This window comes from Rissa tridactyla, chromosome 4, assembly GCF_028500815.1.
Source record: "Rissa tridactyla isolate bRisTri1 chromosome 4, bRisTri1.patW.cur.20221130, whole genome shotgun sequence".
In the NCBI taxonomy this organism is placed as follows: Eukaryota; Metazoa; Chordata; class Aves; order Charadriiformes; family Laridae; genus Rissa; species Rissa tridactyla.
The window spans coordinates 72,147,379-72,161,600 of NC_071469.1; the positions used below are offsets into that span (position 1 = coordinate 72,147,379).

Genomic DNA, 14,222 nt, shown 5'->3' on the forward strand with positions numbered 1-14,222 from the left:
ACTGGTGGGGAAAAGCATTTTGGAGACTGCTACAGCAGGGGTCCTGGTTTTCAATTCCCCATGTAATAGTAAAATGTTTTACATACAGAACCTTTTCTGCTCTTCCCTACACCTTACGCTTATAAACACTTAAAGGGTGGGTGTCAGGAGGATGGGGCCAGGCTCTTTTCAGTGGTGCCCGGGGACAGGACAACGGGGAACGGGCCCAAACTTGACCGTAGGAAGCTCCACCTCAACATGAGGAGGAACTTCTTTCCTGTGAGGGTGGCAGAGCCCTGGCACAGGCTGCCCAGAGAGGTGGTGGAGTCTCTGTCTCTGGAGACATTCCAAACCCGCCTGGACGCGTTCCTGTGCCACCTGCTGTGGGTGACCCTGCTCTGGCAGGGGGGTTGGACGGGATGATCTCCAGAGGTCCCTTCCAACCCCACCGTTCTGTGATTCAGTACAACAGGGACCACAACCATTGCTTCACGCACAGCAACTGGTACAACATTGAGATGCCTTGGCACAGCTGTGTACTTTGTGTCTGCCAGCCAAGTCCTGATGTCATTCTCCCCAGAGTCACAAACCAGTTATCTATATACCCGACCACTGAAGTGCTAACCATCATATGGGCCGCCTTTTCCCCTTAGCTGGCCCCTGGCCTCTGAGGGTTATTCTCAGAGGAAAATGATACACGATCATGATATGGACAACCTAGTGCTGGGTTTTAAACGGAAAAAGCGTATATTTAGACTAGATATTAGGGAGAGATTCTTTGCTGTGAGGGTGGTGAGCCCCTGGCCCAGGTTGCCCAGAGAAGCTGTGGCTGCCCCATCCCTGGAGGGGTTCAAGGCCAGGCTGGACGGGGCTTGGAGCAACCTGGGCTGGTGGGAGGTGTCCCTGCCCAGGGCAGGGGGTGGCACTGGGTGGGCTTTAAGGTCCCTTCCAACCCAAACCATTCTATGGTTCTATGACTTGTACCTTTCCCTCACCCAGCTCAGTGTTTTCCTGCTGCAAGACTAGGGCTCCTCAATTTCATAGTTTCTTGAGGTGAACACTGACTACGCCAACGTAACAGCCAGTTACAACCAAGGAAAGCCAGTCCAGGTCCTTCAGCTCTCACCGTGTATAAACTATGTAATTACATGAGCACCAGGAAAGCATAAGTGTTTGATAAAGGAAACAGTAAGAAGATTGCTGAACTAAGAAAAATACCCCAAAGAGGCTTTGGCAGCAGCCAGTTCAGGAGCAGAAGATTTGAACCTCCTGATGGCATTTAGGGCAAACAAATTTATCTCGGAAACACCACAGTCACACAGGACAGATTCCAGGACATTTGGCTAGATTTCCTACTTCTCATCTAGAAAGATAAAAAGAGATTTGTGAGGGTTTCCAAAATATCTAGGATATATGTTATTACGTAGCAAATCTGGTATTCTCTGCAGAAACGCTAAAAGCCTGCAGCCTGTCTACAAAAATAAGAGCTCCAGGCGCTCTGCTCATTGAGACAGGGCAGTGGACGCCCCAGTGCAATACAGCATGGACACCGAGCGTGCAGGAACGCAAACACGCGTCCTGAGTGTATTTTGCCCTGCTCCAAGTCGCAGGACACAGCTGAAGCGAGTACTTCCTGCAGATGGTAGCCCTAAACTTTAAAATCTGACTGGCCCCACCCTGGAGATAATCCTCGTCTCGCTTGGTCACAATGGAGGGAGCCCAAGGGCACCCCCTGCCCTTCCCTTCCACGGGGTAACCAGCTCATCCAGCACAAACAGGGCTCGTTTCACCTGTGCCGAGGGAACCGTCAGCCAAAGGTGAGCTGGCACCTGCCTGGGCACGCACTCCTCCGAGGAGGGATCAGAGGCTGCCAAGATACAGCCCAACAAAAGACATCCCAAAGGTTTCTGCTGCCACACGCCGTAGAATAGCCAGGCAAGGTGTACCAAAAGAGTGGAGTGGAGAGGATCCATACAAAATTAAGCCCTGTGTAGTCTGTCCTGATGTAGAAAGCTCAATGGTAAAGACCAGCATCGCTTCAAAAGATACATGAACTGGGCAGAGACAAGGCGAGACTTCCAGGCATTCATCCCAAAGCTTAAACTTGTAGAGGACTATAAGGATGAAAGAATCTATTCTTTAAACTATCTACTCCTCAGTAACCAACAGATAGGAAAAAAAGTTCCACCTGAGAAGGGATGCCCTAACTGCTAGCACCTTTGTTCCACAGAGTCCAGAGGGGACGCTGTTGTTTCTCTTTGTCCCAGGAACTCCTTCGAAACACCCCTGAGCAGAGAGGAGGACAGCACCATGGCAGTTATCAGCTAAGACAACGGCAGCTAGTCACTATTCTGACCTTGTGTGTCACTAAAGAGTTGAGTTTTTTTAAGAACAGAGATTGATTGCTGGTCTCCACTTCCCTATTATGACAAAAAAACCCATGGCCTGCAAAACACCCCACCCAAGAACTCCTCCACACCACCAACTGCTATGAAAAGGACATGGCACCATAGTCAAATTATCAAAACATCTCTGTTCCAGCAGTGGTGAGGTCCTTCCCCAGGAGATCGTAAAGAAACTGTCTTGGTACAAAAAGAAAGTCACCTCATGGACTAGTAAGTGGTTTAAATGACAAAAGATCAAGGATAAGAAAAATGCTTCCAGGAACATAGAGGTGAGGTAAAAACATTGTATTACAGGCTCAGAACAAATACCTGTGACCTGAAAAGGAGACTTAGGAAAGCCAAGGAAAAGACGAGGAGAAAGAAAGGGGGAAGGCGGAAAGACCAAGATAATTAAGTGTAAAGAGGACTGCTGCCACCAACCCCACCCTGGGCTGTACTAGCACGAACGCAGGCAGTGGGTCAAGGGAAGGGACCCGCTCCCGTCTGCTCAGCCCCGTGAGTACGGTAGTCAGTCCAGGGCTCTCCAGCACAAGGAGGAGTTACAACTGGAGAGAGTGCAGCAGCGTCCACCAAAACAGTCAGGGGGCTCAAGCCACGCGATGGATGGGGAGAGGCTGAGGGCAATGCCCTTCTGTGGTCTTAAGAACAACAGGCGAAGGGGTGATCAAAGTTGTAATAATGAAAACTTCAATTAGATATTACTGAAAAGATTTTAACCACAAGTGTGATTGAATACTGGAAGAAGGGCCGAGAAAAGTTACCAAATCTCCACCCTTAGAGACAGTCAAAAACTTGACTGCACATCGTCCTGAAGAACCTGATCTAACTTCTGGAGCTTGCCCAGCTTTGAGCAGGGAGCTGAACTGGATGAACTACAGAGACCCTTTCCAACCTAAATTATTCAACAACATCTTGACTCAGGACAGTTTTGCTGACAGGCAGCACGCTCTTGGCTAGAAGCGCACGAAGCAGGATATCTACTAAGTCGAGAAGAGACAGAACTTCCTGAGGCACACAAATATGCCGCAAGCTAAGTCCTGACTGATCATACCAGCTGAGTCCAGCTTTCTTCCCAGTCATCAAGGAGAATGGATTGCCCAGGAAAGACTGGTTCCTGATCTGCAGAACAACCCTGAACTCACAAACAAAACATGCCATGACAGCTGCTGCCTGGCACCTCCCCACGAGCCCTTTAGCTCTTCGGCTGAAGGGTTCCTGAACCTAGTGCCCACTCAAAGAAAAGCAACAAGGAAGGTTCTGCTCTGATGTAGAGATGTCAAGGATGGAAGACGCTTTAAGAGAAAGCACTACTTGATTTAATTCCTTTGGATCCCTTAAAAAAAAAAAAAAACCCAAAACAAAACACAGGCACACGTATCTCTTCTCTCCTCTGAAATCAAGACTTTTTAAACATCACACTCCACAGTTAATGGCTCAGCTATTTCATTCTTTAGACCTCTTGAATGAAACCCAGATAACCCCTAATGATTTGTTCCTGTGTTTTATGGATAAATAACACTGTTGTTGTATTAACCCTTCAACAGGAATCAGATAATCGTTTAAAAACAGAGATTTGCATGTGTTTTATTGACAAATGCCACTGCTATTGTATAAACTCTTCAACCTGAGCCAGATAATCCTTCAACAGCAAACACTGGCATTTGGGAGCTTCTAAACATTCCTGCTTTTTCAGAGCCCTTCATAAAAAGTTCTCCTGAATCATCTCTTGGTTTTACAGACTCTCCAGCCTGCTTCCTTCCCTGATGTTTTGGGAGGGCAAAATACTCCTTTAATGTTTCAGACCTTGAGCCAGATGTCCCTCAAGTCATTTGGCCAACATTATTGGTTTTTTTAAAGTTTGCTCTTTCCATTTTTCTCATCTAATAGAATTCCAGCTTTCGGAGGGTGTATCACTATCCTCTCTCACCCTCATTATGACAACTGTCAGGTCATTTTGAGTATCTCCAAGTCCTCCAATACGATGTCTCCTTAAACAGTCTCCATGCCATCTGAAAGCATTTTACCTCTCCGATTGCATCTTTTTATTAACTCTTCTTAAACGAGCTTCTTCAATTTATACAGGTTTGTTTTCTGGCTTTTTTGTGGTTGGGTGGTGGGGTTTTTTTGATGAACACTGAAACAGTAGGGTTTGGGGGTCTTTTTATGGTGCTTCTCAGAGAACGCTAAACGTTAGTACTTACGGTCAGTGCTGCAGAGCAACGTAAAAACAAACATCTTCTGCACTGCTCAGAGCATGAGTCAGAAGTTACATCCTTTCTCGTGAGTTCCCCGACTAGCCTCTCCGAAGCAGTCATTTATGGCATCTAAAAATTTAGTCTCACACAGTCATGCGACATACACACTTCTAGAAAGAATAAACTGCATTTTAAGGCTATGTTTACAGCCTTCCGGGCACAATCCGGAAGACTTCTCCCTGTATCTGCAGGGAGCGCTCTAGCTCTTCCTTGCCACCTCCTTAGCGCACGGGCAGGTAAGACAGCGTGCTTGTTAGCATTTCAATTTTCTTATTCTTACTGAGTCTGGAACCCTCTGCTACTGATTTTACTTTTTTCAACTACGTGCGCGAGCAGTCAGGGACCATAGTCCACAGCTAGAACTACATTCCAGGTCTGTATTGCTTCAGAGAGCAGTGAGAAGTGCCACCTCTGCCAACTGTCCAAGCCTCAGGGGCGCTGTGATTCAAGGTCCCAAATTGTTTGCACACACAATAACAGCACCATCTAAGCCTGGTGCAATAATACCAGGGTGCTTGGTCCTGACACTGGTGGGCTGGAAACACTTAACAAAAAACTGTCGAGGAGCAGACCACCCCATTACTCTGGCAGAACACTCCCCACCACCTTCACCAGCTCTCATTAGCAAGCCCGAGACCTCCTGGATTTGCTGGAAGCTGCCACATTTTGTTCCAGTGAGCATGACATACCTCTCGGCAGAGGCAATATTTCTGTTCTATCTATGTTCTGATCTCTTTGGCTGAGCTGAAGGTGAAACGTGGTGAAACCATGGCCACTTTGTCTCCTCGACGCAGCTCCTTCAGGTGGCGGTGTGGGCTTCCTGAGTTCCAGTATCACACAGCACAGCTCCGCTGGCGCAGGGCCATCGGCCACCTCCGTCCCTCTCCACTGCCCGAGGCTGCCTGCCTGCTCCTCTGGCTCTACTTCTGCTGCTGTTGACATTAGCACACCTGGAATTTAACAGAGACACCTGGAATCTAAGAGGACACCGCTGCTGCACACGTCCTTGGCACACAGCGTCATCAGAATCATGGCTGCAGCATCTTGATGGCTTCCCCTTTTGTCCCCATCCCTTGTTGGGTCATTGCACTGCACTGTCACCGTAAGGGCGGCAATACCCAGCAAACTGTTGGAAATTACAAGAAATAATGCAATTGTTGAACTTGGATAAAACAGGTCGTCTCCAGCTTATCCTGCTTAACTTTATTATTTTCTATGCAGATTCATCCTCCCTCTTTTGTGTTCTGCAGCAAACCCCACGCACATAACCTAGGGCAAAAACGCATACAATAGTATCTTTCCATTTTCAGACAACACAGCTTTAAATCTGGGCTAGAAGTCTGTATTTTTTAGGAAAAGCAAGTACTACAAATCCAGAAATTCTAAATTTAAGATTACACTTTCATCTAGATACACGACACCTTGGAAGTGTGTCACTGAAAAAAAAAAAAAAAATGAACATGACCACAAGCCTTCCTGTTCACAAAATTTTGCTCTTCAACTTACACTCCCATTTAAAGCTTGAGACACACTTTAAAAATAAGACCATAATGACTGTAGAACTGTACACAGCATTTGCAGACAACCTAAAATAAAGGAAGACTCTCTCGCCATTCTGGATTTCAGCTCCACAGCCTACAGCTTATATCCGCAACTTTTAATTGTCACATACTTGATTGCTGGTTCTTGTTTTAGAAGATGCTAGCTACTTTGCTTTTCCCATCTACTATAGATTAACATATCAGAAGTGACGGATAAAATGAGCTTTGAGACCTACAGAGCCTCAGATTAAAAAAATGGCTCTATTCTCTTGAAAATTTAGAGGCGGGGGGGGGGAATTCATCTTCAACTCCACCACCACCAAAAGCATCAGCTGCTTTCTGAACTGCTTGGTGCAGAACAGCTTCTCGCTTCCTCGACTCCAAATGCTCCAAACCGGTTTTGTGTATACAACACATTCAATACTAGTTAAACAGTATTTGTGGGCATCATCAAGCACAACCTACTGCTTGGTTTGGTTTTGTTTGTGTTTTTGTTTTTTTTTTTTAAAGAATAAATTATAACATTCAATATCATTCAACATAAATCCCTACGGAGTCTGCCCGCCTGCAACATCACTGCTTTCGGAGGTTTCGGGTGTGGTCAGACTCCGTATGGGGTATCCATTAACTGGAGCCCCTTTTTGAGGGATTCAAAGAGCCTCTTAGAAGAGGATGCACAGAAATGTCAGTTTCAAACAGGGGAAACAAAAAAAAAAAAAAAAGAAAATCTATCTTGTTTTAGGGTTCTGGGTAATGATTCATTTAAAGCCATTGGCCATCGTATGTAAGATATGTACCTGAACTAAAGCCAGGCAAAAGTGACCTCCTAAAACCATCTTCTCAGCAGTGAACACTGAGTACTTGGAACTGCCCCCCACACCCGATCAGAAGCTTCAAAAATGCTGCATCAGTAGATCAATTCCAAATACAGCAGACAGACAAAAATAAACGCAGACACATGCTAGTGATTCAATCACAAGTCTTGTTTCCACTCACCAGCAGCCTCAGCAGTTACCATAGCACCAAATTTTTCCAGACTTCTGCTGCACCTCAGCCCTGCCCAGTCAATACTGGTTGCTTTTTAAAATGTGAATAGAGTGAAACAGCCGCGCTTACCACCAGCCACAACATCAGCTCTTTTATCCAAGCACCGGCTCTCCTTGGCCACGGCAGATGAAGGAGGGACCTCGGTAGCAAACCCCCACACCAAAAGATGCCGGCTCCACACACGCCTCTGCACGGCACACCACCAGCTGGACTGCCAACATTTTTCCCCCTCTAGATCTAACAGCACTGTGACCACGGTAAGATTAAGTTCAAACAGACAAAGCTTTTTTGGTACCTTCCCCCAGTTCCCAAGTACTTCGGCAGTAAAACATCTGCATTTATGCTACTCCAGCACAGCAACGTTTGAACAGGAGCAGCATTCACTTTTGGCTCCCAAGAGAACTTGTGTGGCAGATTGTGCAGTGCAGATATTTTAAAATGTCAAAATTTAAATTTGTATATTTTAAATTAAAAAAAAAAAGGATGTATTATTTTTTGCTTCTGCCAAGAAAAGACTTCCCCTGGAAAAGAGATGAAAAGAGCCAAAATGATGACTGTACTTCTAAATTAAAATTTAACTCTTAAAGATACCAAAGATCTCAGATGCACTGACTCAGCCAGGAAGGATTATATATTGTCACTGGGCAGAAATTACCCAAAAAAGCTACGCGAAAAGTTATTTCACAGGAGTGACAGTATTTGACTAACCCAAATTCAAGAAAAGGGATCTCTTAAAGAGGCTGTTTTAAGTGTTATATGGTCATACGAGCAGAGAAGTGCACTGATGGCCGCGTCTGGTTTGTCCCCAGAAGGGGAATCCACCCATGTTACAAGCAAGCCTTCAAGTCAAAAGATGTTTCTTCAGAACAAACATGATACCCAGAGAGCCTGCCAAAAAGTCAACATAAGAAGAGTTTTTTTGGCTAGTCTAAAGCTACTTTGTGCAAGCAACCCGCAAAAATCCTCATGAACCCAGCAGAAAAACTTAAGAACAGACTTGCCCTTTGACAGCAAGTAGCTAATGCTGAAAGTGCAGCACTTGCATCTATCTGGCTTTTCAAGTGCAGGAATGAAGAACTCCACGGGTAGAACCGAGGAGAACACAGCAACAGAACTCGTATATATCCATACTTGATATTCTTCACTTCTAAGAACGCCAGGAGCAAAGAACATCTCCCTTTGAATGCCTGGAAAGCAGCCAGCACTTGGGAGGCATTGCTGTACACAAAATAAATAAAGGTGGGGCAGAAGGAGGAAGAAAGCAATTAGTCCACGGACATAACTGGACCAGGGCAGCACACTTTAAACAAAGGCGGCATTTCTTTACCCAAAAAGCTGCAAGACTTTCTCCAAGAAAACTGAAAAATCAAAAATGCTAGTTCTGACAGTTACCGGAGCAGATTTATCAAGGCTCTCCCACAAAAAGAAAGCTCATACCATTTCTCTTTATTTATTTCTTAACCCATTGAAAGGTACCAAAGTCAGGATGGTGAAACAACCCATGCCGCTGCTCCTCCGACTGCCTGTGAAGCTCGCCTAGAAGGCAGGCAAAATTCACTCCATCTGAAACCTGGGGTAAGGAGGTGAAAAACACGGGTTTAGCATTGGTTGGCTACCTAATGGTGACCAGCCTAGAAGTCTTTACTGTGCCGCTAACGCCCTGATGCAGCGGCCTCTCCTTAGAGCGCGCTTTACTAGGTACGCTGAGGTATACCGAGGCCCAAACTTAAAGAGAGTTAAAACCAGAGACATTAAATCATTTGTTTTGTAGGTCATGACATCCAGTAAAGCAGCCGTGCCCTGCTCAGGTAGTGAACTAACAATATCACTGACACGCGGCAGAAATTCGTGGGATTGGCCTTTTATTACATGGCTCAGCCAAGACCAAGCAACCCAGCTGAAGCACGAGCCGAACAAGGGATGCGTGTGATTCAAAGGCTCGCTGCATCCTGCAATTGTTTCTAATAACCACCCCTGTCTGCGAGGAATCCTGTCCTCCCAGCTATCCTGCGCCCCACTCTTCCAACACACACAGTTAAGTCTAAAATAACCAAGCTAAATTAGTAAGTTAGAGATTAACCCAACACCCATCGCACTGGCGGCATTTCAGAGGCATTTGGAGTCTCTTGCGCGAAGCTCTGGACTGTCATTCCTGTTGTCTGAGGTGGGCCCTGACATCGTGCCAGCTTTGAAGAGTGGCAAGAAATGATAACCCATATCAATTTACCACCTGAAACCACATTGTCGCAGTTACAGTGGGGGAAGGGGCGTGCTATTTTAAGGCAGGGGAAAAAACAAGTTACATCTGTTTCAAAAAAATTACCTCTAAAACACTGGATTCCGACTGCCTCTGACTCTTCAGTCTTAACAATAAATATTTTGGAACTAGTTCATAATGGAATATAATGAATCTCTAAAGTGGAAGAGTTTCTGGCTTTATTCACGGATATTGTGCTGTTCTGTAACAATGCTTCAGAAATAGCGCTGACGGGCTCCAGAAAGAATCCCAATTCCCCAAGCAGAGGTCAGTAAAGACAAATAATGCAAGGCTGAAAAGAAGTAGATAAAGGCAAGAAAATAAAATTCTTAAGTTCTCACTAAAAACAACTACAAGTACCCTGAGCCACTTGTAGCCACTGCTCGTCAGTCCTTAGGAAAGGCAGAGAAGCTCTAAAAGCCAGGGAGTGTGGAAGAGAAGGTGAGCGAGCAGAACAAACTTAAGAGGTGGCAATCTGGTAACATAACACATCTTCTCAGTCTGTTTATGAGTAAATACTGTCAAAACCACACAGGAAGAATAAAAAACTGTTTTTGCCAGACCAAGGTATCAGATTCCCAGCTCCCTTCCAATTTTAGGGTCCCGTTCAACCGGTATCTGTCAGCTGCAGGAAGGGTCAGATCAGTCCCTTTTCTGTGTGACCTTCAGGAAAGGAAAAGACTGATGATGTAGATTAGCAATATATGTAGAAATACTGAAAGACAGAAAACACAGATGAGAGATGAAGAGTTGACTTGAGCACCATTTAAGAAAGAAAAGGCATAATACAAGCCTCAGCAGGCTAAAATCACCGCTGGGATCTGGCCAAAGTAACCAACTCGTCCATCTGCCACCACAAGCACCATCACATCCAATGGGACCCCAAACCCTGCAACACGCTGTGGTCGGAAACAACGGCATCCAAAGCTGAGGTGTCCCACCAACTTCATTTATCCAACTTCAGATTTTTCACTCTTGACAGCTGACTTGTTCTCTAAGTCAGCTGCTATTCAACAAACTTCACATAAACCACGTCAGTGGCAAATGGCGTGACAGTCTGGGAACAGCATAAAGCATTAGTGATATTCATTCTCTGATTATTTATTCTGGTTACACCCAACTGAATAAGTAGAATTTTTGTTCAGTTTCTCCCGCTGATTAACAAACCTCACTTCCAAATGCACCGTTCAGAGTTGCTGAAAATTTTTATTCAATATATTAGGGCAGTTAAATAGGTTTCCATGACTGAACGGACTTATGATTGTTTGACTGCCAGTCTAAGCAACAGTCCATTTTTTCTGCCATGAACAAAGCCTGGAAAACAGCAAAGACAGACACTAGAGGTACCGCCAATACCCAACAGAAAGGCATCCAAAGGAGGACAAGTCATATAAAGGCTACAAGTTTCACACCGAAGACTAATTTTGCGTTTCAGTCCCTCATAACAGTCAGCTTCAGAACAGCAGCTCAAGTTTCTGCTTTCTCCGCTAAAACACAGGGGGAACAATGTAAACGCAATACCCAAATCTGAAGAAAACACTCTGCTGCCAGGTAGCTCGTCCTCTTAAGAGGTATTCTCCCATCCTTGTGGCTAAATTTGCTCTGGTTTAGGCTTCAATCAGGGAATTGATAGTAACAATTCTTACACCGGGAGGATTTACCAGCTAACACAAGTTTTCATGAAATTTTGGAAAAAAAAATAACTGCAATATTTACAGAAGAACTGTTTTTTTTTTTATGTGGAAAACACATTTCAGAAAAAGCAACACACAGAGTTTTGACAGATGTATTTACGAAATAACAATTCTTTCTCTTTAAAGCAATAAATAACAAATAGCCGGAGAGTTGGGGAGAGCACTGGGAACGCAACTGCACGCTGAATTCACAGATCTTCACACGCTGACACCCCCACAACAAGGAACAAAGGCAAGACGTGGAGAGCATCGATACAAAGAGCTTGTAAAATAGGAAGGAAGATTGTATCTCTAGGATTGAAACTGTAGCATGGAAACGGAGATCCAGCCTTATACCGCAGGTACAATGTAAACCCCGTTGCTAGAGAAGCAGTTACGAAAAATCAACCTGGCAGCACAGTTGATATAACACAGTTAATACAATCCAGGGCCAGTGGCAGACCTGAAGAAAAAGTCAAGCTTTACAGCAGATGATAAATTCTTTAGCAGTTCATCATCCCAGAGCTTCCTAAGTGAAGGTAAAAAGTTTCCCCTCTATAAAAGTTACGCAACTTGCATGTTAATTATTAAACGGAGAGCCTAGAACATTTAAACAATTAGTTCCCATTATTCTGTGATTTGATTTATCAACTGTAAATGCATGCTAAAGAACTGAAGCATATTCTAAAGATGCTCAGTTGATCTTGCTAGAGTTTACTTTTGCCATATTCCTACCTTTTCTAGAAGAGGCATTCGGAAACAGCAAGGGGAGGAGCAAGATGCGAGCAAAAATCGTTTCCTGAAACTTTTCTTCTTTACTGGGCAAAATCTTACAACTCTAACCGGACACACACACACAAAAAAAAAATCAACAGAAAGAAAAAATATCACAGCAGTAAATCTAGAAGATACCTCAGACATACCTAAATGCACACATCACAGGCGATGAAGTCACACATCACCATCACTACCTCCATTTCGTTTCCTAATTTCACAAATTATCTTAAAGAGAAATCGATATTCTGCCATTACAGTGGACGGGCCCACGATACCACTACAAAGCGCTGAATTTCGCTTTCCACTTCATTGATTTTAAACAAAAAAAAAAAAAAGGCAGTTAAAAAAAAAAAAGTTATCAACTGCGCATCAGATATTCCAATCCCACAACTTGCTTTACATCGAAAAAGCTGCCCTCGATATTACCCCCTTTTGCATGAGTTTAGCAGAACGGCGACCAAAAATAACAACTCATATGAGACATCATCAACCGAGGTGAAACCTCCACAGAAAATGAGAGTGTCTCTACACTTGAGAGCACCAAAGCTCAGGCAGCCAGTAGCCGAGCAAGCAGGACTTGCTTGGGCAAGACTGTTTGCAAATGGGAACAAGGTGAGAACTGTTTACTGAATATACTTGGGGGGATTTATTTATGTGTTGGTTTGTTTAAATGAACGTCTGCGGAACAGCATAAATTCAAGTAAGCAGACATACCTGCAAACAGAAGAACAACCCCCCTCTCTGTGCTGGTTTTGGATTCTTGGAAACCAGGACGGAACAAAACAAAAAGAGGGAGGAAATCAATTATTTACAGGCTTATCAAATACAAATAAGGGACCACACAGCACGTGCAGGCACTAGAAATCCTCAGTTGCCCCAGAATATTCCTCAGCCTTCCCTACAGCCACATCCAGACATGCATGACATTACACGGTGTCCGCAGTATCACCGGCCGACGGACGCACACAGACAAGCGTGCCATGAGAGCCACCGACGTCAGAGCACCGCATGGACAGGCCTTCTGTCAGCATCTGGAAACCATTAGAGCACACGAGTGAAAGGCTTCTCAAAAAGCAATCACATTCCCCATACGCTGAGGAGAAATGGAAAGTTGGCAAGGAGAAATGTAAGCAAGGAAGAGGGACAGATTACTTGTTACTAATGTAAAGACTGCTAAACAACCAATACAGCTGACCTTTATTTTTCTTTTTCAGCCAGAGAGAAACTAAGCTATTTTTAAGTCCGGGATATGGTGCGCTTGTGTAAAACAGCTAAAGGAAGATTTCAAATAAACTACGGTATGGACTAAGCTAGATTAGCTCTTCGGCCGCTCTCCTCAAAGCACTCTTTCCTCCCTCTCTCAGAAACCTAAACTAGTGCCGACTGACATCTCTGGACATCTCAAAGCAACTCTGAAACACTTCAAGCTGGGGATGGAAGGAGGACACCAACACACCCTGTTGCCCGTGTCTTCCCACCCTCCATTTTCCACCCTTCTGGGTCTCCCCTTTCCCACCTGATGCACAGAAAGCACTGTATCGAGGACCGATCCAGCAAAAAGACAGTTAACGTGATCCAGCTCATTACACAGTCACAAAGGAAAGGGTTTAAAAAATTAAAAAAAAAAAAAAAACAACCTAAATCATGGCAAGGAAAAAAGCTAGACTGGCTCTTTCAGCAGCCTTCCCGAGACGGCTCAAAGTCCTCGTGGAACTGTCTGGCTCCCCTGGCACAGAGGGCTGTGCCGCTTGGCACCTCCTCTGCCCGCAGACCACACTTGCTCTGTTTGCACTGAACACGCAGAGCCACCGTGGGCAGACAGCAGCTCGGCCACCGCTGGAGAGGTCCGACTTGCTGCAGAACGCCAGCACGCCCAAGTATCCGGCAATAAGCCACTGTCCAAAAGCAAACAATTACCAGAAAAAGACAGCTGTCGACAGCAAACTGCCATTGCAAAGGCAATCCATGGGCTGCTGGACTGTCTTTCCCAGGAGCAGCTCAGAAATGGAGGCTGCCGGACAGATGACTTTTGCTAGAATCGGGAATCCGTGCCATCAGGGTTAGCCTCCAGGATGTCCTGCCCAGTCACGCTCCATCACAACCCACTGCATGGCCCGGGCAGGTAAAACAGGTCAAGAAACCCAAATGGCGGTCAGGAACCAGCACTGCCACCCATGAGACAATTCACCTTGCCCCAGCCTAAAGAGGACAACAAAGATGAATTGTCCTCCTGAGTCACAAGAGCCTGTGAGTTGTGGGTTGAGCGCCCTACCCTGATGAGTCTGTTC

The 14,222-nt window shown here is 45.2% G+C and overlaps 1 protein-coding gene across 4 annotated transcripts in view; it reads right to left on the reverse strand.

Moving 5' to 3' along the window:
• The window catches only part of RANBP10 (RAN binding protein 10), a 91,331-nt gene that overhangs the window by 70,995 nt on the left and 6,114 nt on the right, over positions 1-14,222 (reverse strand). Inside the window, exon 2 of one of the 4 annotated variants that reach the window (XM_054201474.1) lies at positions 5,329-5,589. The exons of the other annotated variants lie outside the window; for them this stretch is intronic. The gene's annotated coding sequence lies outside the window, so the exon portion shown is untranslated. The remainder of the gene's footprint in view (positions 1-5,328; positions 5,590-14,222) is intronic. 4 annotated transcript variants of the gene reach the window in all.